Below are 27,095 nucleotides of genomic sequence, written 5' to 3' on the forward strand. Positions count from 1 at the left end.
TTACAAACCTGCAGCCTGCAAAAAAGGAGACCCCAAACACAGTAAGATAAGCAAAATGAGAAGACAGAAAAACACACCACAGATGAAGGAGCAAGATAAAAACCCACCAGACCTAACAAATGAAAAGGAAATAGGCAGTCTACCTGAAAAAGAATTCAGAATAATGATAGTAAAGATGATCCAAAGTCTTGGAAATAGAATAGACAAAATGCAAGAAACATTTAACAAAGACCTAGAAGAACTAAAGATGAAACAAGCAACGATGAACAACACAATAAATGAAATTAAAAATACTCTAGATGAGATCAACAGCAGAATAACTGAGGCAGAAGAACGGATAAGTGACCTGGAAGATAAAATAGTGGAAATAACTACTGCAGAGCAGAATAAAGAAAAAAGAATGAAAAGAACTGAGGACAGTCTCAGAGACCTCTGGGACAAAATTAAACGCACCAACATTCGAATTATAGGGGTTCCAGAAGAAGAAGAGAAAAAGAAAGGGACTGAGAAAATATTTGAAGAGATTATAATTGAAAACTTCCCTAATATGGGAATGAAAATAGTTAATCAAGTCCAGGAAGCACAGAGAGTCCCATACAGGATAAGTCCAAGGAGAAATACGCCAAGACACATATTAATCAAACTGTCAAAAATTAAATACAAAGAAAACATATTAAAAGCAGCAAGGGAAAAACACCAAATGACACACAAGGGAATCCCCATAAGGTTAACAGCTGATCTTTCAGCAGAAACTCTACAAGCCAGAAGGGAGTTGCAGGACATATTTAAAGTGATGAAGGAGAAAAACCTGCAACCAAGATTACTCTACCCAGCAAGGATGTCATTCAGATTTGATGGAGAAATTAAAACCTTTACAGACAAGCAAAAGCTGAGAGAGTTCAGCACCACCAAACCAGCTTTACAAGAAATGCTAAAGAACTTCTCTAGGCAAGAAACACAAGAGAAGGAAAAGACCTACAATAACGAACCCAAAAGTATTTAGAAAATGGGAATAGGAACATACATATCAATAATTACCTTAAATGTAAATGGACTAAATGCTCCCACCAAAAGACACAGATTGGCTGAATGGATACAAAAACAAGACCCATATATATGCTGTCTACAAGAGACCCACTTCAGACCTAGAGACACATACAGACTGAAAGTAAGGGGATGGAAAAAGATATTCCATGCAAATGGAAACCAAAAGAAAGCTGGAGTGGCAATTCTCATATGAGACAAAATAGACTTTAAAATAAAGACTATTAGAAGAGACAAAGAAGGACACTACATAATGATCAAGGGATCGATCCAAGAAGAAGATATAACAATTGTAAATATTTATGCACCCAACATAGGAGCACCTCAATACATAAGGCAAATACTAACAGCCATAAAAAGGGAAATCGACAGTAACACAATCATAGTAGGGGACTTTAACACCCCACTTTCACCAATGGACAGATCATCCAAAATGAAAATAAATAAGGAAACCCAAGCTTTAAATGATAATTAAACAAGATGGACTTAATTGATATTTACAGGACACTCAAACCAAAAACAACAGAATACACTTTTTTCTCAAGTGCTCATGGAATATTCTCCAGGATATATCATATCTTGCGTCACAAAGGAAGCCTTGGTACATTTAAGAAAATTGAAATTATATCAAGTATCTTTTCTGACCACAACGCTATGAGACTAGATATCAATTACAGGAAAAGATCTGTAAAAAATACAAACACATGGAGGCTAAACAATACACTACTTAATAACGAAATGATCACTGAAGAAATCAAAGAGGAAATTAAAAAAATACCTAGAAACAAATGACAATGGAGACACGACGACCCAAAACCTATGAGATGCAGCAAAAGCAGTTCTAAGAGGGAAGTTTATAGCTATATGAGCCTATCTTTTTCGAGAAATATCTCGAAAAAGCAACCTAACCTTGCACCTAAAGCAACTGGAGAAAGAAGAACAAAAAAACCCCTAAGTTAGCAGAAGGAAAGAAATCATAAAGATCAGATCAGAAATAAATGAAAAAGAAATGAAGGGAACGATAGCAAAGATCAATAAAACTAAAAGCTTGTTCTTTGAGAAGATAAACAAGATAGATAAACCATTAGCCAGACTCATAAAGAAAAAAAGGGATAAGACTCAAATCAATAGAATTAGAAAGGAAAAAGGAGAAGTAACAACTGACACTGCAGAAATACAAAAGATTATGAGAGATTACTACAAGCAACTCTATGCCAATAAAATGGACAACCTGGAAGAAATGGAAAAATTCTTAGAAATGCACAACCTGCCAAGACTGAAACAGGAAGAAATAGAAAATATGAACAGACCAATCACAAGCACTGAAATTGAAACTGTGATTAAAAATCTTCCAACAAAGAAAAGCCCAGGACCAGATGGCTTCACAGGCGAATTCTATCAAACATTTAGAGATGAGCTAACACCTATCCTTCTCAAACTCTTCCAAAATATATCAGAGGGAGGAACACTCCCAAATTCATTCTACGAGGCCACCATCACCTTGATACCAAAGCCAGACAAGGATGTCACAAAGAAAGAAAACTACAGGCCAATATCACTGATGAACATAGATGCAAAAATCCTCAACAAAATACTAGCAAACAGAATCCAACAGCACATAAAAAGGATCATACACCATGATCAAGTGGGGTTTATTCCAGGAATGCAAGGATTCTTTAATATATGCAAATCACTCAATATGATAAACCATATTAACAAATTGAAGGAGAAAAACCATATAATCATCTCAATAGATGCAGAGAAAGCTTTTGACAAAATTCAACACCCATTTATGATAAAAACCCTGCAGAAAACAGGCATAGAGGGAACAATCCTCAACATAATAAAGGCCATATATGACAAACGCACAGCCAACATCATCCTCAATGGTGAAAAACTGAAAGCATTTCCACTAAGATCAGGAACAAGACAAGGTTGCCCACTCTCACCACTCTTATTCAACAGAGTTTTGGAAGTTTTAGCCACAGCAATCAGAGTAGAAAAGGAAATAAAAGGAATCCAAATTGGAAAAGAAGAAGTAAAGCTGTCACTGTTTGCAGATGACATGATACTATACATAGAGAATCCTAACGATGCTACCAGAAAACTACTAGAGCTAATCAATGAATTTGGTAAAGTTGCAGGATACAAAATTAATGCACAGAAATCTCTGGCATTGCTATATACTAATGATGAAAAATCTGAAAGTGAAGTCAAGAAAACACTGCCATTTACCATTGCAACAAAAAGAATAAAATATCTAGGAATAAACCTACCTAAGGTGACAAAAGACCTGTATGCAGAAAATTATAAGACACTGATGAAAGAAATTAAAGATGATACAAATAGATGGAGAGATATACCATGTTCTTGGATGGGAAGAATCAACATTGTGAAAATGACTCTACTACCCAAAGCAATCTATAGATTCAATGCATTCCCTATCAAACTACCACTGGCATTTTTCACAGAACTAGAACAAAAAATTTCACAATTTGTATGGAAACACAAAAGACCCCAAATAGCCAAAGCAATCTTGAGAACGAAAAACGGAGCTGGAGGAATCAGGCTCCCTGACTTCAGACTATACTACAAAGCTACAGTAATCAAGATAGTATGGTACTGGCACAAGAACAGAAAGATAGATCAATGGAACAGGATAGAAAGCCCAGAGATAAACCCACGCACATATGGTCACCTTATCTTTGATAAAGGAGGCAGGAATGTACAGTGGAGAAATGACAGCCTCTTCAATAAGTGGTGCTGGGAAAACTGGACAGGTACATGTAAAAGTATGAGATTAGATCACTCCCTAACACCATACACAAAAATAAGCTCAAAATGGATTAAAGACCTAAATGTAAGGCCAGAAACTGTCAAGCTCTTAGAGGAAAACATAGGCAGAACACTCTATGACATAAATCACAGCAAGATCCTTCTTGACCCACCTCCTAGAGAAATGGAAATAAAAACAAAAATAAACAAATGGGACCTAATGAAACTTCAAAGCTTTTGCACAGCAAAGGAAACCATAAACAAGACCAAAAGACAACCCTCAGAATGGGAGAAAATATTTGCAAATGAAGCAACTGACAAATGATTAATTTCCAAAATTTACAAGCAGCTCATGTAGCTTAATAACAAAAAAACAAACAACCCAATCCAAAAATGGGCAGAAGACCTAAACAGACATTTCTCCAAAGAAGATGTACAGACTGCCAACAAACACATGAAAAAATATTCAACATCATTAGTCATTAGAGTAATGCAAATCAAAACTACAATGAGATATCATCTCACACCAGTCAGAATGGCCATCATCAAAAAATCTAGAAACAATAAATGCTGGAGAGTGTGTGGAGATAAGGGAACACTCTTGCACTGCTGGTGGGAATGTGAATTGGTACAGCCACTATGGAGAACAGTATGGAGGTTCCTTAAAAAACTATAAATAGAACTACCATATGACCCAGCAATCCCACTGCTGGGCATATACCCTGAGAAAACTATAATTCAAAAAGAATCATGTACCAAAATGTTCATTGCAGCTCTATTTACAATAGCCCGGAGATGGAAACAACCTAAGTGCCCATCATCGGATGAATGGATAAAGAAGATGTGGCACATATATACAATGGAATATTACTCAGCCATAAAAAGAAATGAAATTAAGCTATTTGTAATGAGGTAGATAGACCTAGAGTCTGTCATACAGAGTGAAGTAAGTCAGAAATAGAAAGAGAAATACCGTATGCTAACACATATATATGGAATTTAAGGGAAAAAAATGTCATGAAGAACCTAGGGGTAAGACAGGAATAAAGACACAGACCTACTAGAGAATGGACTTGAAGATATGGGGGGGAAGGGTAAGCTGTGACAAAGCGAGAGAGAGGCATGGACATATATACACTACCAAACGTAAGGTAGATAGCTAGTGGGAAGCAGCCGCATAGCACCAGGAGATCACCTCGGTGCTTTGTGACCACCTGGAGGGGTGGGATGGGGGCGTGGGAGGGAGGGAGACGCAAGAGGGAAGAGATATGAGAACACATGTATATGTATAACTGATTCACTTTGTTGTAGAGCAGAAACTAACACACCATTGTAAAGCAATTATACCGCAATAAAGATGTTTAAAAAAAAAAAAGAGCAGTAAGAACGAAGTTAGAGTCACCTTTATACTTTGACTTAAATGTAATAGGACACCAACGAAGAGGCTATGGAGCACATAGCAATAAAAACACTTTGAATACACAAACTTTATAAATACGCAAGATAAAGTTAAAATGTGGCTGATTGAGCGCAGCTTAGAGAGCTTTCAGATATTTGATGCAGGACTGAAATTGGAGTAAGAATTAAGCCTACAGCAGCAGCGACAATAACTGCCTTGGTTGGTTATAAATTCAGGAATAAAAATAAATTATGGTTTAAAAATACCCTGTTTCTTTCCAAACACATCGTAAACCAAATTTGTTGACTTCTTAGTCCCGTGGAGAAATAGTGTGACCATTGATGTTTTCTCTATATTATCATTAATAGCAGTTATTGCTGACCTCCTTACCAAAATCAAAGAATCATACAAATTTATTCTTAATTACTAACAAATGTTTTCACTGATTTTGTGCTTCTTTTACAAACCTTGTTAGCAATCTATGGTAGGAAATTAAATTTTTTAAAAAAACATAATATTTGGTTTTCCTTCAAAAAGATATATATATTATCCCAAGAATTAGACAGATGTAGAATAAGGCAAACCTAGTGTATGTATATATGCAAATGATGATGCCAGTCAAGAAAGATTTGAGTAGGTACTGATGATGAAGTCTAATGGATACTAAAAAGCTAGTTTCTTTTAGATAATCATTATTCATGAGCCACAAATATTAGGTTTTCAGGCCAGTGTTACAATGTGTCAGTTTTAATTAGCAGCACCTAGCAGTGAAGAGCTACAGACTCTGCCATACATAACTATTAGTTGTTCTCTACAACTGAAATCAAATGTAGAAAGAAATGATCTCATTGGAGACAAGAATTTATTACTGACTGCTCACCATCATATCAAAGGAATGTTTTTCTTAGAATTTTTTATAAGATGCTTTAAGAAAAACAAGCTTTTTTTCAGCTGTTTTTAAAATGCCAAATATCTTAAATGATAACAATTCAATAATTTAAATGTAATTTATTCAAATAAATGTATGTGATGATTTGTTTATGAAAATGTTGCCCATTGGCACAAGCACTGAATAAATTTTCAAGATTAGAGTTATCCAGCTTATAAATTAAGGATTTGGAAACTCTCAAGTATTTATTAAGAATCACGTTCATGCAAGCAGCATCCTTACCTTGGTAATTTATTTTTCATTTGGGCTTCAAATTTGCTGAATAAGTAGGTTAATATAACATGGGAGAGGGATTTATTTGTTGAGAGTAAATTGCGTAGTAAAAATATGAAATTAAACGAACATTGCTCATGTTTCATGGCCTTAGGCTAAAACTCTAATACTTGAGGCCATCTTAAATTTTTTTCTCTCCCTTAAGTTAATTGGTTGTACTATGTATGGGTGAGAAGGAAAACATTACTGCTGCCGGGATGACAAAATTCCATTTTTCATGCCATATTGATAATAGTTCATTAGCGCAATGCTTAATAGAATACAAAATATCACATGTAGTTTTTACATATTAAAAAATATAACTTGTATTAAAAGACTTGACTTTTACATAATTCAGATCAGCAGAGAGTCTGAGTGAGAGAGAGAGAGAGAGAGAGAGAGAGAGAGAGAGAGAGAGAGAGAGAGAGACGTAACTTTGCTGAGGGCAGTAACATTCACAGACACTTGGAAGGCGTGGTATGTGAAAGAACACAGAGAGCATTTCGCAGGGCTTCCGTGGTGGCGCAGTGGTTGAGAGTCCGCCTGCCGATGCAGGGGACACGGGTTCGTTCCCCGGTCCGGGAAGATCCCACATGCTGCAGAGTGGCTAGGACCGTGAGCCCGCTGAGCCTGCGCGTCCGGAGCCTGTGCTCCGCAATGGGGGAGGCCACAACAGTGAGAGGCCCGCGTACCGCAAAAAAAAAAAAAAAAAAAAAAAAAAGAGCATTTGGCAGTAAGGGACTATAATTTGGCAAAGTTGGAGCACAATTCTGCCTGGGCTTGGAGGGAAGGGAGACTTGTTCAAAAGACTGTCTCATGAAGAAACTTCTCTATAACTATATTTAGCCCAGTAGGTGACAATCCATAAATCACATTATATCACACTGCCTTACTCACCTTTCTGGGGCACCAGCCCTGAATAGCAGGTAGAATTGTAACTGGGAGAAAATGGCCTGCTATTGGAAGGTGTTCAGATCTTGTTTAGAAAGAATATACAGGAGGGGGGCATGAAGCAAGGATTCTCTCTTCTTAGTCTTTAGAATATGGGCTCCCCTGTGAGAAGAGAAAATTTAGCACATACACAGGTCAAATCTCATTCTAGTGACAACTAGTCAGGGTTATGCCCTCCTTGTATTTGAGCTAAGATTTGGCTGCCTTTTTATTTTTTAACTTTAGGAAGATATGAAGAAGGACTGGGAAAGGAAAGAATTTCCTGTACTGAGTAACTTCTGACAATGATTTTCATTCTAAATGATTTTTAAAAGCAGTGTTATTCTTGGCCATTATCTAGGACCCTAAAATACTTTCAGTGTAGTGCAGTATTCATTATAATGATGTTCCTTTTGTAATGAATTTAGAGCTTATTTGATCAGAAATAGCACCAACTTGGATTGGATAAACACAAATTTTGCTGAAGTTATGAAAAAAGGAATCATTATCCTAGAAGTTTCCAGGAGAAAAAAATGTACCAAAGTGGCAACATAATAGCTTATATTGTTTGCTCCTTGAAAATGTCTTTACTTTTAAAATTCAATTTAAAGAGTTTATATTGCCATAAGGAATATTCTGGATGGAATAGTACTTGTAGCAAATATTATTTTTCTAATAATTGTAGAAGAATGGACGTCCCAAAAGCAGATCATAAATGAGGATATATAAGTGCAGACCAAGATACTGTAAAATGTTTGACTTTTGTTACACATTATTTTTTTTTTAAAGAAGATGTTGGGGTAGGAGTTAATTAATTAATTAATTTATTTTTGCTGTGTTGGGTCTTCATTTCTGTGTGAGGGCTTTCTCTAGTTGTGGCAAGCGGGGGCCACTCTTCATCGCGGTGCGTGGGCCTCTCACTATCGCGGCCTCTCTTGTTATGGCAATTTTATATTCCAATTAGCTAAAACATCATCTGTTGAATGATCTGTTTTCATTCCTTTCTTTGAAAGATAAACATTCTTTCTCTTTTCAGAAAATTCTTACCAATCACCTGCTTTTATGATGTTGGATTAATTTGTAATGCACTGTAGTACTCTGTAGGGCACTGGACCAGGTGTCCTCCCCTTAACAGAAAATTTTAAGTAAGGAAAGAGCATATTGGGAGACAATTTTACTCTTTACCACCATTTACATTTTTCTTATAAGCTTTTTATTAAGAAGTATACTATCTTATTTTACACATTCTGTTTTTAGAGCCCTCTACTATTTAGATTAGGTAACCTCCTTAAATATATTTCATATAAAACAAAACTTTTTATATTCCAAGATTTATCTAGTTTTACATAGAATACTTTCACATTCATCTCCTAAAATGGGAAACTCCAATATGCTTACATTTCATATTTTATTTTTTATTTTAAAAGAAACCTGAAAGTAATATGCTTATTCTGCCCAAAAACAATTTTTTCAACTGATTTCCCCATTTTTACCTGTCCTGTTGATAAGTTTTTCAGCATCAAGTACCAAAGAATATGGAACCTGAAAAACTTACTTCTACTTCTTTATTTTGAAAAGGCATAACTGAATTTGTCAATACGGTGTTGACAAATCATTTTAGTTTCCTATCATTGGACTTAGCCTGACTGTAGATTACCAAAGAGTGTGTGTGTATACAACATTATATATGCACAATGATATATATTTTAAGTCAGAAGCAAACACTTTAGCACTTCAACCTCATTAAATAATTAATGTTTTCAATAACAGTAAAATCAGAGCTAATTACCCAATATCTCTGCACAGTGAATCCTGCATTCTTATTGTGGGAATCAAGGTCATTGTTTGCATTTGCTTATTCCACAGGCACTAATGATTATTTTATACAGGATTCAGCTTCTGTCAGACCAGAAACAGGTTACAAGAAACAAAACACTGTTGGAAACACTTTTTCCAAGCATTGAAGTTCAGTTAAAATCATGTTTTTCTCTTCTTTTTTTTTATCAAATGGTGTATTTTATTATTGGGATTTTTAAAATAAATTTATTTATTTGTTCTTATTTTTGGTTGTGTTGGGTCTTCGATGCTGTGCGCGTGCTTTCTTTAGTTGCGGCAAGCAGGTGATACTCTTTGTTGCGGGGCACGGACTTCTCATTGCGGTGGCTTCTCTTGTTGCAGAGCACGGGCTTCAGGCACGAGGGGTTCAGTAGTTGTGGCACGTGGGCCCAGTGGTTGTGGCGCACGGGCTTAGTTGCTCTGAGGCATGTGGGATCTTCCTCGGCCAGGGATTGAACCCATGTTCCCTGCATTGGCAGGCAGATTCTTAACCACTGCACCACCAGGGAAGTCCATATTACTGTTGATATTAATAAGAAGAAATAACTTGACACCTACTGTGACTGCAGGAATCAAGATGCTTCTTCCAATATCCTCATTCTCCCAAGAGGCTGGGACACTTAAATGACTTTCTTCATCATGTCTTGGGCCAAGGCTACATTTCTCTGTGCAAGATTTACTTCTGATCCAAAATGGAAGCACTTGGCTAGCTGTTCTTTCTTTTCAATTGCTTCCTTGGAGGTGACATGGATTCCAGTGATGAAGCTGCCAGCCTTGTTTTCATATCTTTTGCTTGTGTCCGGGATCAGTTCCTTCAGCGAGCGCCGAACCTGCACGACCTCTAGCTCGCCCTCCTCCACCTCCATAGGCTCCGGCTCGCCACGGTACAAACCCGATTCCGCTTCAGGCAACAGGGGTCCCCAAGGCCGGGACCTCCGCCTTCACCCAAAATCATGTTTTTCAAAATCACAAGTCTGTTGTTACAGTTGAGCAGATACTAGTATTGCACAGAATCAATTTAATGGACTTACAAAGCAATGTTAATGGCCAGTTTTCTTCAAGAACAAAAATTGATCTTCTTAAAACACAAACAAACACCAGTGACTTCCTACCAGAATTAATAAAATTATTTTTGGTGTATCATTACAACTCTCATGTTTCAATTAATTCCAGTGTTTTGTTATTGTTGTTTTCACTGCAAACACAGGAGAAAAACAGTAACGTGCAAACATTGTGCTATTTTCACAAAAGAAAAAGCAGGGACTAGGTCTATACAAAATGACTTCTTACTATTGATTTTGGTAACAATGAGAAATTTTACAAGCCCTTATATTATAAAGTTTCAAAATAAAGTATTTCCCAATGTCTTTGTTAGCTTTAAATACATAAATTCTACACACTACTTTGCTTTGCCTTAGATTTTGTTATATAACATATGAAAAATCTATTCTAATATTTAAAATAGATTAGGAAATTACTTTTAAATGTTTTTAATATTAAATTTAAAAATTATTTTATTAAGACTTTATTTTTTAGAGCATTTTTAGATCACAGCAAAATTGAAGGGAATGTCCAGAGATTACCCATATATTTCTGCCTCAACATGTGTAGCCTGCCTATTATCAACATCACTCACCGGAATTGTACATTTGTTACCAAGGATGAACCTACACCATACATCATAATCACCCAAAGTCCGTAAATCGTTTACCTTAGGATTCACTTTTGGTGTTGTTCATTCCATGTGTTTGGACAAATGTATAATGACATGTATCCATCATTACAGTATCATACAGAGTATAGTATTTTCACTGCCCTAGAAATCTTCTGTGCTCCACCTATTTATCCTTCCCATGCCCCAAAACCCTGACAACCAATGATCTTTTTATTGTTTCCATAGTTTTGCCTTTTCCAGAATGTCATGTAGTTGGAATCATACAGTATGTAGCCTCTTCAGGTTGGCTTCTTCCACTTAATAATATGCAATTAAGATTCCTCCATGTCGTCTCATGGCTTCATAACTCATTTTGTTTTAGCACAGAATAACATTTCATAGTATGAATGTACTCCTGTGTACTTATCCATTCACCCACTGAAGGCCATCATGGTTGCTTCCAAGTTTTGGTAATTATGAATAAAAGTGCCAATAAACATCCAGGTGCAGGGTTTAATGTGGACATAAATTTTCAACAAACCATACATTTTAAACCAACTTGACAAAATAATTTTTCACCAAAATAAATAATTATTTTATTATTAATTAGTTTGTATAATTGTCTTAGTGTTGTGTCAGGAAGGGCCAAGGGAAAATGTAGAAGGAAATGTAGAAATGATGAAATCATCACTCCTTACAGAATGTATGAGACTACTTGCTTATTTCAAAGAATAAGTAACATCCTAGAACTCATTTACCATTTATATGAGCTAGTCATCTCCTATTAACTGAATTTTATTTGTTCTCCTCTCTGTTTTAAAAGCCCCTAAAGGCACACTATACACAAGTATATGTTTAGGTGATTATCATGGCGATTAACAAGAAAGAGAAGAAAAGCTTCTTCTAGAGATCATAATCCTAAATAACCCTGTAGTTTTCCTGGTTTTGTAAATAATCCCTAAAATTTGGCAGTTTAAAACAACACACGTGTTATCTTACTCTTTCTGAGGGTCCGAAATCCAGGCATAGCTTATCTGATTCTTCTGCTTAGTGTTTCACAAGGCTGCAGAGCATCAGCCAGGGCTGGGTTCTCCTCCAGAGGCTGGATTAGGGAGCCCACAATTCCATTTCTGAATAAATATCCAAAGGGAATGAAAACAGGCTAATGAAGAGATCTATGTACTCCCCTGTATATTGCAGCTTTAAGCTCTATTCACAATAACTAAGACGTGGAAACAACCTAAGTGCCCATCAATGGATGAATACAGAAAGACAATGTAGTGTATATATACAATGGAATATTACTCAGCCATGAGAAAGAAGGAAATCTTGCCATTTGTGACAACATGAAGGGACCTTAAGGATATTATGCTAAGTGTGACGTCAGACAGAAATACAAATACTTGCTGCTATCATTTATATGTGGAATCTAAAAAGCCAAACTCATAAAAACAGAAAGTAAAATAGTGGTTACAAGGGGTTGGGTGGTAGGAGAGATGTTGTTTAAGGCTACAAACTTGAAAGGAGTAGTAAATAGGTCCTAGAGAACTAATGTTCAGTATAGTGAATATAGACAACAATATTATATTATAACAATCAAACTTGCTAAAAGACTAAATCTTAATTATTCCAATGACAAAAAAGAAATGAAAATTATGTGATCTGTTGGAAGTGCTAAATATAGCTACAAAGGCAATCATATTACAATATAAAAATGTACCAAATCAACATCTTGTGCACTTTAAATTTACACAATATTATATCTCAAATATATTTCAGTAGAGGCTGGACTAGGGAAGGATACACTTCCCTGCTCATGTGGTCATCAGCTTTATTCAGTTCCTTGTATCTAAAGTATTTCTGGCAGCTTCTTCTTAAAAGGCAGATATGAAAGAGACAACCTCTAGATTGAGTCTGATAGCAAGGCAGAGTCTTACATAATATAATGTAATAATGGGAATGAAGTTTTGTACCCCTGTGATATTTCACATTTAGAAGCAAGCCATAGGCCCTGGCCACAATCAAGGAAATAACGATACAGGTGGGTGAACACCAGCAGGTGGGGATCATGGGAACCCCCTCTTAAATTGCCTCCCATTCAGAGCCTAACTTAACGAAGCACTGGTAGAAAGTGAACAAAACATACAGAGAGAGAGGCTGGCATTGAGGTTCCACCTTCTAGAATAACATATAGACAGTTTCTTACTTTAAAAGTCTGGGGCTTCCCTGGTGGCAGAGTGGTTGAGAGTCCACCTGCCGATGCAGGGGACACGGGTTCGTGCCCCGGTCTGGGAAGATCCCACGTGCTGCGGAGTGGCTGGGCCCGTGAGCCATGGCCGCTGAGCCTGCGCATCCGGAGCCTGTGCGCCGCAATGGGAGAAGCCACGACAGTGAGAGGCCCGCGTACTGCAAAAAAAAAAAAAAAAAAAAAGTCTGAACTTTATTATTCATTGACATAGAATGGAAGAAAAATCACATGATGAACAAAAGGCTATCTTTTGATGAACAATCATAAAAAGGTAAAAATAAATAAATAAATAAGATTTTGTTCAAAAAGACCAAACTTCAAACACAAAATCAAACTCTCACATGTGTGGAAGACATCAAAAGGTAAAATTAAATATTATAAGTTATTCAGGGTTTTCATTACTAACTAGTCTTTAAACATACCCAACCAATTTAGCTTTCTTAATTCATATGCTATTTCCTTTTATTTTTTTTTAAAGTATGACATATGGATTATCCATGCAACTAGGTATGAAAATAAATTTTAATAGAGAACCTGGACAATGGCAGAAAATATTTCAGAATAATAAATTTTAATAAAGAACTAGGACAATGGCACAAAATTTTTCAGAATAATAAATTTCAAACAACCCCTTTCATAATTCTAAAGTTGTATTCTGGTAATGCCTTTCTTTAAGTTTCAAATAGAATTATTGCTTTTATCCATATAAACAAATTAAGTTTTCCATTTTTAATTCAAAGGTCACAGCATGTGTTATATCTAAATTCATTGCTGAATGAAAAATCCACTTGGCTAAGATGTTTCATCTCCTAACTTTATTAACTTAGAAATATTTTTAAATGATAAAATGTAAATCCCCTATTTAAAAAAAAAAACACACAAAGCTTGTTTTCTATTAACTGCCCTGCTCTATTGTTTCTAAAAAAGTAATATTTTAAAAAATAAAATAAGGAAATATTAGTTTGGAAAAAAAGACACATGGTTACATGGTTAGCACATGGTTACACTTCTGATGAGAAATTTTACAGAGAATCCCAGAACACCAAAAAGAGTCTAAATACATGTTTTGAGTTCCCTTAATTATCAGTTTTAAGAACAAATGTACATCCCTTAAAGAAAATTGCATTTTAAGTTTTTTAAATTGTCGTCAATACTTCAATTCATCTAAGAACACAAGAGAAAGTTTAGGAGATAATTTTCTCTTAATATTTTTGACTAAAAAAGTTATTAAAAACATTTTGTGTGTGTTTTCTTTCCCTCAGCGGGCAAATAAAAATGTGTTGATTACCCATATGTATACATTTTTCACTGAGGAAAAAAAAACATAGTTCAGCACTTCAAAACTCATTAAATAATTAACTCTTTTCAACAATAGTAAACTCAGAGTAATTACCAATATTTTGCTCAGTGAACCTTGTACCTTACTCTGGGAATCAAGGTCACTTGCTTATTCTACAGGAACTGATGATTATTTTTTATACAGCACTCAGCTTCTGCCCTCAGATTAGAACCCAATTACAAAAGACAATGAGAGAATCATTTTTACAATATATTGTGATTGTACCAATACACACCTAAGCACCCTGATAATTTAAAGGGAGGATTTTTGTCAATCTATTTGCTTTACATTCTGACACTATAAATTTTTTTAAGTTCTAGTGCTTCTAGAGCTTATCAGAAATGTTGCTTTGGTTCATAGGTCGGGTATCCTAAAAAAGGATTTTCTGAAGGAAAAGTTCAGATTTTATGAGACTACTCTCTTGGATAATTTTTTTTTTTTTTTTTTTTTTTTGCGGTACGTGGGCCTGTCACTGTTGCAGCCTCTCCCGTTGCAGAGCACAGGCTCCGGACGCGCAGGCTAAGTGGCCATGGCTCACAGGCCCAGCCGCTCCGCGGCATGTGGGATCTTCCCGGACCGGGGCACGAACCCGTGTCCCCTGCATCGGCAGGCGGACTCTCAACCACTGTGCCACCAGGGAAGCACCTGGATAAATTTTTTATGAGAACAATTATCCTTAGTACAGTTGTTTCTAATTGAAATTGTATATACGTAAGAAAATCAACTGTATTTTTCTCTTTATGGAAGCTGACTATAAAATATCTATGTTTTCAGTCAGAAAAATTTAAAAAAAGATGTTTTGCTGTGTAGAACAACCTGGGAAATATAACCGAAGGATAAAAAGAAATCAGATATAAACAATTACATGCCTCAAATGACACTGTCCTATTTGTAAGGAGAAATTAATTTAAGACTTGACAGAAGTTCTTACAATTTGGGTACAGGGATTAACTCCTTTTAAGAAGGTCATTAAAATAGTCTCCAAACTATAAAACTGTTAGAGGAAAACATAGGCAGAACACTCCATGACATAAATTACAGCAAAATCCTTTTTGACCCACCTCCTAGAGAAATGGAAATAAAAACAAAAATAAACAAATGGGACTTAATGAAACTTAAAAGCTTTTTCACAGCAAAGGGAAACATAAACAAGACAAAAAGACAACCCTCAGAATGGGAGAAAATATTTGCAAATGAAGCAACTGACAAAGGATTAATCTTCAAAATTTACAAGCAGCTCATGCAGCTCAATATCAAAAAAACAAACAACCCAATCCAAAAATGGGCAGAAGACCTAAATAGACATTTCTCCAAAGAAGATATACAGATTGCCAACAAACACATGAAAGAATGCTCAACATCACTAATCATTAGAGGAATGCAAATCAAAACTACAATGAGGTATCACCTCACACCAGATTTATTTAGAGAGATACACATTCCATAGACAGAATGTGGTCCATCTCAAAAGGCAAGAATGGCCTTGGGAGAAACACACTCCACAAACAGAGTGTGGGCCATCTCAGAGGGTGAGAGGCCCTGAAATATGACATGGTCAGTTTTTATGGGCTGGGTAATTTCATAGGCTAATGAGTGGGAGGATTGTTTCAACTATTTGGGGGGGGAGGGGCAGGGATTTCCAGGAATTAGGCCACCACCCACTTTTTGGCCTTTTGTGGTTAGCCCCTGAACTGTCATGCAGCCTGTGGGTGTGTTATTTAGTATGCTAATATATTACAATGAGCATATAATGAGGCTCAAGGTCTACTGGAAGTCGAATCTTCTGCCATCTTGGACCTAGTTGGTTCTAACCAGTTTTTGTCATGTCCTATGGCTATGTCATTCTTTTTTTTTTTTTTTCTTTTTTGTGGTACGCGGGCCTCTCACTGTTGTGGCCTCTCCTGTTGCAGAGCACAGGCTCTGGACGCGCAGGCTCAGCAGCCATGGCTCACGGGCCCAGCCGCTCCACGTCATTCTTTTAAAGGTTGTCCTCTGCCCTCTTCCCTCCTGTTTCAAACACACTAATAAAGTGAATGGGAGACAGGTAGAAAAAAAAGTCACAGTTAATGAAAAAGTATCAGGCACAATTATTTTCTTCTAATTTTTCCTTTCTAAATCTTTTGATCTGGCCTTCAACTAAGTGATAATTTCCTGTTTCGATAAAGAGCTCCAGTAAAAATAATAAGCAGCACTAAACTTATAATGATATCATTGTGGATGACTAGAAACATATTATCATTAACTCACACTTAAATATACACATATACACATTATTCCCCAATCTCCTATGCAACCTCTTAAAAATAGATTTTCATGTGTTTTCACTCTAGAAAGTATAGATATCTAGGTGATGACAGAAAGCATGTCTTAGATTGACATTATCGATTTGGCTCTTTCCTCTTTCTTTTTACTTTTTTTTTTTTTTGCCTGACCTAACAGCTGGATTAGAGGAGTCTGACAGGCATCTCAGGGCAAATGGAATCTTCTGAGCATCACAGGTATATGGGTCAGGTTCCCAGGGGAGAAAATACTAGCATTCATAACACAGTTAAAAACATTCTACAGAGAGAGTACTATTAGGAAATCTATTAAATCTTGACAGTGTGGCTGCTGTGCCAAGGTGATTCATATTTGTGTACTCAGAAGACTTTCTTCTTAAGTAAACTAGGGAAGTTCTGATTCTCTCTCTCCAATGACTAGAGAGTGCAAGGCTGAAATCTCTCAGCATCTCCAATAGAGTAAAAGCTACATCTGCTAAGCTAGTGCAAGTAATGCTACAAAAGCAAAGAGATCTCAAAAACCAAAGGAAATAAAGACCACACAAAGTTTCTGAGATTATGAAGTAGTCAAACACATACAGAACAATACTTATAAATAAAAATGGAGCATAAATTTCTAATTAATAAACATAGCTAAAGCTCATTTTGGAAGTTATTAGCTACTAGAAGCAAGGTCTTTTTTTTGTTAAAAATGCTAAATTAATATGTGCTAGTAAGCATGATGTAAAAAAGAAAATAATTTTCTCCTTTTATTGCCAAGTTAAGGTTTTTATAATTAAGAGTATTTTATAACATAATTCAGACAATAAAAGTTCTCTAATTTTCAGTTGGGAAGGAATGGCTAGCAGAAATAACTCATAAAACAGGGCAGAAAAAATACATACAGCTAGGTGATTTTATTTTAGATTCACTTGTTTAAAAAATGAAGAAAAAGTTAATTAAGATACAATTTTGTTGGCAGGGTACAATGCCAAAGTACTGGAGTAAAAAACTTGTTTGATTTCAAGTTTTTTCATTTGGATCCTGGAAATAGCTTTTTTTCTTCCTGTTTTTATTAAATTAGGCTACATAGCCATTGCCTATTGTTAGTCATAAAGGAAAATATCAGGAATAATTATATTCTATCATGAGGTTAAATTATGCTGCTGTTGTTGTTTTCACCTACTGACTCATGAATTTAAATGATGTACATTATCCTCCATTACAAAAGACATGAAACAAGAATTGTTCATGAAGGAGAATTTATTAAATGTTTATTAGAAAAGTCATGCCAGAGAAGACTTTTTAATGAAAACTATTGTGAAAGAGATCACTTTTATTGTCATCTTCATTGTAAACAAAGAAGGAAAGATTGCCTAATCTGAAAGACACCTGTCCAAAAACAACCTTGCTGTTAAACAAGTAGCCATTCCCCAGAAGGCAGAGGAACTTGTTTGTCGAAATCCAGGAACTACATCGTGTACGATACTGATATAAAAATTACTGCTGAATATTGTTGTTCCTCCTGTCAGCAAATATCTACTAAATACCCACTACACAAAACACCCTTAGCTTACAGCTTGGGAAGGACAGAGTCAATTGTTTCAAACTCTTCTTTGATCTGAAGGAGTTAATGGCCACACTTGACTAAAAACAATAATTTATAATCCATTATAGCATTCTTTCCACTTTTTCTTGCCCCTAAATTGACTGGAAAGGCCACAAAAGAACTTACATTGAGTCTTGCCACAATACTGTTTCTGTTTCTTTTAAATGGAAGTCTTCTCCCATGTTCCATAATGGATACAATGGCCTTCATCTACATATTAAAAAGTGGGCATATTGCCAGTTTAGGAAAGCTCTCTGGGAACTTTTACTCCATTATTGTGGGACTTTGGAAACACTGCCTAGCTACAGCAGAATGGGTAAGTGTCTTTCCAAGGAAAGAAGAATCAATAAAGACTACAAAAACAGAAAAACGCAAAGTACTGTAGGTTCTTAAATGAAAATTGATTTCCACCATTGACCATGGAACAAGCTCATCAGTAACATCGCATTTAGAGGGAATCTAATTGTTTCTTCTTATGGTAGGGTTTGAACTTGGAAGGCAAGTATAAGAGGGAAATCAATCCTCTGTTATCACAAGTAGCTTAGTCACAGCATACTGATTCGAGAATATACAATTGTTTAAGAGGCCTTTGTAACCACTCAATAGATTGCCTCAGAAATCCAAGCTGCATTCCTCAGAAACATGTAGGTTCAGTTTTTAATTCTTTCTTTTTTCATGTACATACCTAATCACTAGAGACACCCGTAATTCTTTTCAGTCACATAGTAAACTAAACAAAACACAAAAGAAAATGGACTAGTGAAAATTAACTAGTAAAACCATCCAAACTGTGGGCCATATTGATGATTCATCTCTGTATGTAAGGGAAAACATGTTTTTTTTATTTACTTATCACTTCAGAATTATGAGGTTGCAGAACTGACCATGATACACAAATCCCTGTTTTCACAAAGCTTAAATCGTATTTTACATATGAGTGAGAGAGGAGGTAGATAAATAAGGAAGTAAAAAAATGAATGAAGAAAATAATTTCCAATAGAGGTAAGTGATAAGACCTGACCTTGAAGGAGAGTATCCCAGGCAAAGGGAGTAGCAAAAAGTGGAAGTATGATTTCCATGTCATGGACCAAAAGAAGAAAGTCTAGTGTGGTTGATCTGAATAAACTAGAATAGTATTACAAATTGACATGGGAGGGGTATGCAGGAGCCTAATCATGTATGACCATGGAGACCATGGTAAGCAGCTTAGGTCTCACTGAAAGTAAGTTTGGAAACTTTGGAAGGTTTGGGGGGATAAAAGGGAGATATTATTTAATTTACACTGTTTAAAAATTCATGATGGCTGATACATGAGGAATAAGCTAAAGGAGCATCAGTAATCAGGCCTTTACACTAGTCCAGGGGAGGAATGACTGTGTCTTTGATTATGGTGATAAAAGCTTTTGTTAAAAGTCTCTTGTGTTTTCGCTAAAAGCTTTTTTAAATTTAGCTATCTTTGGCTGGGGCAGTTGCATAGAAAATCACTGAATGTGGGTTAGTGAGAAGAAAAGTAGAGAGGGCTGTAAATACATCCTCAAAGAGAAATAAGCCACTGCAGCAAACACTCAAAATAAGTCATCGAGCCTTCCAAAAAATCTTGTAATCCATCTATCAAATACTATGTTGTTATAAATTCAAGTTCTTTTAATTACATAAGACCTACTGTCAAGTCTACCTGTTTTCCCTTTCAACCTCCTTCCCTCATCCTTCATTCAGGCATAGTTAATTTGTATTTTGATCTTATTGGTAATAGGTTACAGCTATCATTATCATAGCTTCTTTTTACACAGTAGAAATAGCATTGACTTAAAAGCAGATGGACTCCAGTCCTGATACTTATTGACTGTCATGAATTTAGGAAGTTCTTAACCTTTCCAGATCCTGGTGTCCTAATCTATAAAGTTAGGAGAATAGACCTATCCCATGTTCTGAGTGCTTTAGATATTTAAATTTAATCCACAAAATAATTCTATGAATTAGGTTTTATTACTGTTGTTGTTTTCATTCCCCTTTAATGGGTAAGAAAATAGAGCTATACAGATAAGGTAAACAGCTCAGTCAAGGTCAATAGCTAGTAAGTTGCAGAGCCTAAGTATGAACAGTTTTCCTGATTACAGAAACCACATTCTTAAACACTACATTACATCTTTAATGGACTGACATACTTAATAAAAATTTGTTACTCTTGCATTTTTTTCTGCACTTCCTCTCTAATTTCAACTTGTAGTAATTTTAAGTTCAGTAATAATTATGTCTATCAGAATTATTCAGTCTTTCACTACCTTTGCCTAAATTGGTATCTTTCCCTCCTAATATATCATCTTTCCCAGAAGTCCTGAATCAGCTGCCACCCATTATAAAGAAATAAATGTTTATTTCATTTCTCTCTCTAAAACTTCCACAGTCATATAACCGAGCTTGTAATGTTAACGGGATTCCAAATTTCTTGGATGAGGCTCCCAAAAGAAAATAATACGTGTAACGTATATACAGGATTCAGGGAAAATGATAGAATTTTCTGAATTTGATAAAGCAATTGATGTATAGTTATGATTTTCTGAAGTCTCACTTTCAAGTTATAGTAAATAATTTTTGATAAAAGGAGATGAGAAAATGTCAAGAATCGCAAAATAATCTGAACAGTCACACATCTCAAAAGTTAAGGAAACTCACTTTCTGGTACACTTAATGGTGTTTTACTAGTGAAAAACAGGCTAACGAATAATTGAAGTGGACATCAGAAACAAATAGGAGATGGGGCATTGGGATTGAAAAGTACTGGGGATAGCACTGAAGATTTGTTTTCAGTTTCAAAAGTAGTAACGATATCTTCATACAGACCTCATATTTGGTAACATATAACATGTATGTATATGAATAAATACGTTTTTTGTGTCTCCTGGGTCCAAGAAAAGCACCATGATTTGGTTAAACATTTTTCATATATATTTTTCATTTTATTTTGCTTTTACAATAGCCTAGAGAAGCAGGTAATAGTGGGTAGGAGGGTGTGTATCATTTGTAGTGATAGTAATAACAGCAGAACTATTTTGTAGAAGTAGAAATTGAGAAAGAAAATTGCTTCCAGTTCTACAGCTAATAAGGGGTAGAACTGGATCGTAAACTCTCTTACACTCCAAATCTCTGGATTTTCCACTATAAAAAGGTTTTGAACCTAAATTTTGCAGAACTATTATTTCAGTATTAATAACTATTATTTCAGTAACTATTTCAGAAGGACATTTATATATCTGAAAAGTACGTTCATAGTTTGGGTTATGTATAATATGTACATTCTATTTTGGAAACAGAAATGTTTTAAACAGAATGTTGTGCTTTAAATACCTAAGTGGGTTAAAAGTTACTGAGAATAATAAGCTTAAAAAGGAAATATAGTGAAATAAAATCCCTTTAATGTGTTTAATTCCAATTATATTTAATTGATTGCATGATATTAAATATTATCCTCATTTTATTTGAGTAAGGAAACAGATTTATTGAGTCCATGGAAGAGTTCTCAACAAAGTTAACAAAATCCATTAGTTACTCTAGTTTTATCTCAGCCACTGTTAACATAAATATCCCTATAAAATGAAAATTATGTTAATCTCCAAGTGTGTGCACTATTTTGCATTGTATATATATATAATATATATTAAGTATAGAACATATATTATATATATAATCCTGATAAACTTAAAGGTTCATCAAAAATTTATCACTCAAACAAGAATGGAAGAACATTTATTGAATAACCACAATGTCAAAGAAGTGCTAATTGTTTTCACCTGTGTTATCTCATTTAATCCTGACAAATCCCCTTCAAGTTATGATTGAAACAATTTGGCAGAGGAGTATACTGTAATTGAGGAAGATTAAATAACTTGTCCAAGTCATGCCACTAGTAATTTTCAGTTTATATTTGGTCATACTAGTATTTTTTTGAGACAACACATAGCAGTAGCTGAAAAGTGTTTTTTTTTTTTTTTTAAAGAAAGGAAAAGATAAAGAAAAAAATTCATTAACACCAACCACATATTCATTAACACGAACGGTTGAATATTTATTACTCAGGAGAATTCACTGCTACCATGGAGGCAACTCATATAACTACCAAATAGTAACAACAAGGCAATGACTTTTGGGCTCAACAAGCCTAATCTTAATAATTCTTTGACATTCTGAAGAGGCAACAGATCCACATCTCATTACTTTGTCACCTTGTTCCGTTTTGTGTTCCTGTGATACTAACTTGGCACTATTTCTTCATTTTCTATCAGGCTGTAGTAGTATATATTACAAGCTTTTACTACATTTCCATTTTAAGTACTTACAACTTCTCAAGACAAATACTTGAGCACTGCAGAAATGAGATAAGAATTGCTTGCTAGCACAATCTTGGAATACTCTTGAACTGATGTTATAAATCAGATATTCAGTGTTTCTGAATCTATCATTTATAGTAGAATTCAATATAAGAGAAATAACAAAGAACTTTTTCACCACTGATAACAATCCTAATCCTTGTAAAATTAATGAAAGGTACATATTCACTTCAGGTAACAGAGCTAAGCAGACAAAAAATTCAAACTTTTATAAGTAAAGTTTTAGAAAGTTCATTACAATTACAGAAGGGTTCCAGGGACAAGAAGGTCATCGAGATTTTTGACCATTTATTATTTTAACAATAAGTCACCAAAAGAAACTGGTCCAAGTGAAAAAGCCTTAAACCACAGTTTCTACAGAGCACTGAATTAGAAATAAAGGAGAGGAAATTCTGTATCTAAAATATGAGTTTTAAATCTTAAACAATTTTATACAACTTAGTAATATCTTCCCCAATGCAATTTACATTATGAAGTTACTTTTAGTTGGGCATTATGATCCCTATTATATTGACCAAAGTTCTAGTAAATTTGACTATAAAGCAAAATTTTAAGTGATTTTCATATAACTCTCATTTGCAATTGGATTTGACTTCTGTATTAAAAATATTTTGGCAATTAAAAACTTTAATAGCTAAGTTCTTGTTATATCACTAACAGGTTATAATCAGTTGATTTAAACACTTGTAACAATGAACCCCATATCTTGGGATATGCAGTGTGGACTTACATTACAAATAGTACTTGTGACTAATACCGGTCATCATAGGAGCATTTGTTTCTGATTCTAAAGATGGCAAAGTCCAGGGAGGAAAATATGGATCTGTATCAGGCAATCTACCAACAAAATGAAGAAAAAATTGTAGCCAATTTCTGCATTTTAGAAGCACAAGGTTTTTTGCTCCAAATCACACTAATGATGTTCTTGGTCTCTGGGATCTAAATGTCAGACTCTTTGAAAAAAGAAGCAATATAGAAACATGCAAATCTATAGCTGGCAAATCAGCAGGGAAACCACAGCTTTCCAGGATCTGTAATAAATGTGAGTCTGGGATGAAATTGTAGTATTTAAAATGTCTAATGTGGAAGATGCTTTGTTAAAGCCGGTGATTCTGATTATACAGCAAATAGGGTATGTAGTTTCAAGATAATTTTAAAGTGATCCACCTATGATAAAACAGGACCATAGGCAGAAACTAGAGATATAAGATTCTATCCTTGGAACTAGCCAGAACCGAAACAGAAGCAACATCTATAGTTAAGCACAATTAAAGAAAAGTTTGGTCAGTGTCATGATCCCAGCTTCTGAGAGCTGCCATGTCCCCTGCCAGAATCCCAAGAATGGGCAGTGCAGCCAAATACATATTCTTTGACTAGAATATCACCCCCAAATCCCTATTTATTCTCCTTAACTGGTGATGTGTGTTGAAGAATGCAAGCCAAGTGCCATTGTTAAACTGGGTCCACCTTGATTTCCACATGGTCTTCTATGTAAATCTTGCCTTTAAACAGGAGACATCTCTTAGACCCAAACAGAGAAATCAGAGTATTTCCTCACACGTGAAATGGAGCCATTAATAAAATCTTAACCCCTACTGAGGTTATTTCTTTTGTGTCCTTGAGAACTTTATTTTGCCTTTTACTCACAGGAGAAATCTCTTTTACAAGTGCCTTGAATGGTACATGTTGAGAAGGGAAAAATCTATTACCTCTTCTCAGGGCAAAGTTTCTTAATCTGAAGGTGAGCTTCAAGCAGGATACATCGCACTGAAACTATATACAAAATATTCTGTTTTATAGATATGTGCTTTTACTTCTGGGAATCAAATTTAAAGTGTTTGTCACTCTGAAAAGATTAAAAGCTTCTGGCTTAGAGGTCAACTGCCATATGAGGTAAGAAATAAATTTCTATATGGAGACTGTAGTTATATAGAGAAACAATATCTGAAATACCTTTAGGTTTTTTATTTTCATTTAACTTATTCCCATCAAAATGTTTTCTCACACAGTATTTTACAGAATAGTAATATGTACATTGCAAAATTATGTGAGCCTCTATTAAAAAGTTCTACCATGAAATTGTGGAGATCCCACTTTTACCACACACACACACACACACACACACACACACACACACACACACATACCCATGTACACTTTTTTCCCTTAGTTTATTTATCGGGTTGTCTAATTCTGCTATTTTCCTAAACTGAATTCTGTGTCAACTCTTAGTAACATGGTAATTGAGTAACTTCAGAGCCATTGAAGAGGTGGGAAGTCATAGTGTTATTCAGGTCTGGCCAGGCTGGGACACAGGACTCAATCTACTAAGGTGCTGAGACTCTTATCTAATCTTTTTAGAGAGGAATGCCTGGCTGCATATGAGGAAAAACTTACGTTCTTACGTCCTTTTTCTGGCAAAATTAGACAACAAAACTTACTCTAGTCCTTCTGAAAACATTATTTTGGGACTCCATAAAGTTCTGAACCTGAATTAAAAAAAGTCAGATGCTGAATGATGTTACATACAATTCTTTCCAAGAGAAATATACATGATCTAGACAGTGGTCCAGAGGCTGGTTTCAGAGTCTATGGCAGCTATACATGTTATAAATATATACAGAATTTGGGGATAATATAAATTTTGGCTTAGCACAATGATGAGGAGATACAGTGAAAAATGAGATGTCATAAGGTCTTTGGCTCGGACTGATGATGAGGCACCAACCTGGAGACCCCTGAACCAACCTTATAATAAAGCAGTCACTGTGGCTCATCACTGAGGAGAAGAACCAAAAACAAGACATGAGTGCCAGGATAAGAATTCTAAAGGATGAGAAAAGCACCAAGAAGCAGAATGCGAGATAGATTATAATGTGGATCTCAGGCAACGAGGTGTAGTTGATACCAGGATGTCTGTGGCTTATCTTATGCTGTGTCCTGACCAGTAATAGGCTCACAGGAATAAAGGTACTGGGCTGAGTCAGGTATTATCAATGTTCAATAAATTCAGATGACTAGATCACATATTATCGATAGTATCACCATATATCGTGAATAGCCTCCAGCAGGCTATTCAAAGTATGTGCTTTATCTCATTTACTTCAAGAGTCCTGTGAGCCCCAAATTCTCTGTGTCAATTTTAACATAAAGAACCTCTATCCACACATTTAGGAAGTTATATATTCCAGTGGATCTTAAATTTTTTAATATAATAACCCATGTAAAAGCAAGCATTCAGGAATAAAGATGCTTATATATGATGAGTCTTTTCCCTGTGACAACTGAGATTAATTTACTTATTAAGAACAGTTAATGAACAAATATTTGGCAAACATGAATTAGTTCACGCTCAGCTCTGCATCATCTCAAAGTCTAATTCTTGAGCCAAGCCTATAATAAACATTCAAAGTAATAATATGTTTTTTAAAGCTATTTCAGAGTCATGAGGAAATATATACTGAGTGCCTGAGAGGTAAACTGTGCTATATATCATATCCTAAATATGCCAAGCCCGAGTGATTTTAATTTGTTCACTTAGTAAGCTCTTCGGAATTTCAAATGTATTTTAAACAAGCTGGTGATTGAGAAATACATTTTATTAGTGTGATTAAATATGACGCTTCCACCTATTGCAGTTTCAGCCAGTCCTAGCTTCATGACTCATACGTAAGAAATGCAATAATTGAAAATACATATAATGTGCCCTGAACAATTTTTTCTGTATCTCATTGAAATTCTGTCACAATTTATCATTATTTAAATATCATATTGTAGTGGTAGTCTATGAGATGTCTTCAAATAGAAATAAAAATGCGCTTAACAGCATCATCTTTGGGGAACTCCATATCTCTTTGATTCAAGAAAGAAATGCATAAATTTATGGAATGGACTAAAAATTCCATAATTTAAATCACTGGTTACATCATGTGGAAATAAAGTCTAAAGTTATTAAGCTGCTCACAAATCATAGGTATATATTTTACATGGTCTGTCAATATGTTGGTAGGAAAATCTTTACATGGGGAGGAACTGAAGATGCAGAAATTAAAAGAAGGCCAAACATTGTTTGCTACTCCGCAAGTACCTCTGAAATTATGAAAGACATATTGCTTTAAATATCACTTTAAAAAAGCAGTTATCCACATCTAACCCACATTCTGAAAGCTATCAGAATTTCTCAGAATAATCTGGATTCTAGTGCCATACCGTGCACATCTTTCATTGACAAAATAAACTTTGGAATAGCAAAATCTGATTTTATTCATTAGTTAAATTTTCTAGCACTAATTATTCACATAACATTTAATAGTAGAAAAAGAATAATTTATTTCTGTTATAGCAAGTGAGATTATCTTACACGTAATTAAAAAATGAATAAGTAATAAAAGAAAAGAATGAAAGAGAGCAATCAAAC

The sequence above is a fragment of the Grampus griseus genome, assembly GCF_964374135.1.
Source record: "Grampus griseus genome assembly, chromosome: 4".
Classification (NCBI taxonomy): Eukaryota; Metazoa; Chordata; class Mammalia; order Artiodactyla; family Delphinidae; genus Grampus; species Grampus griseus.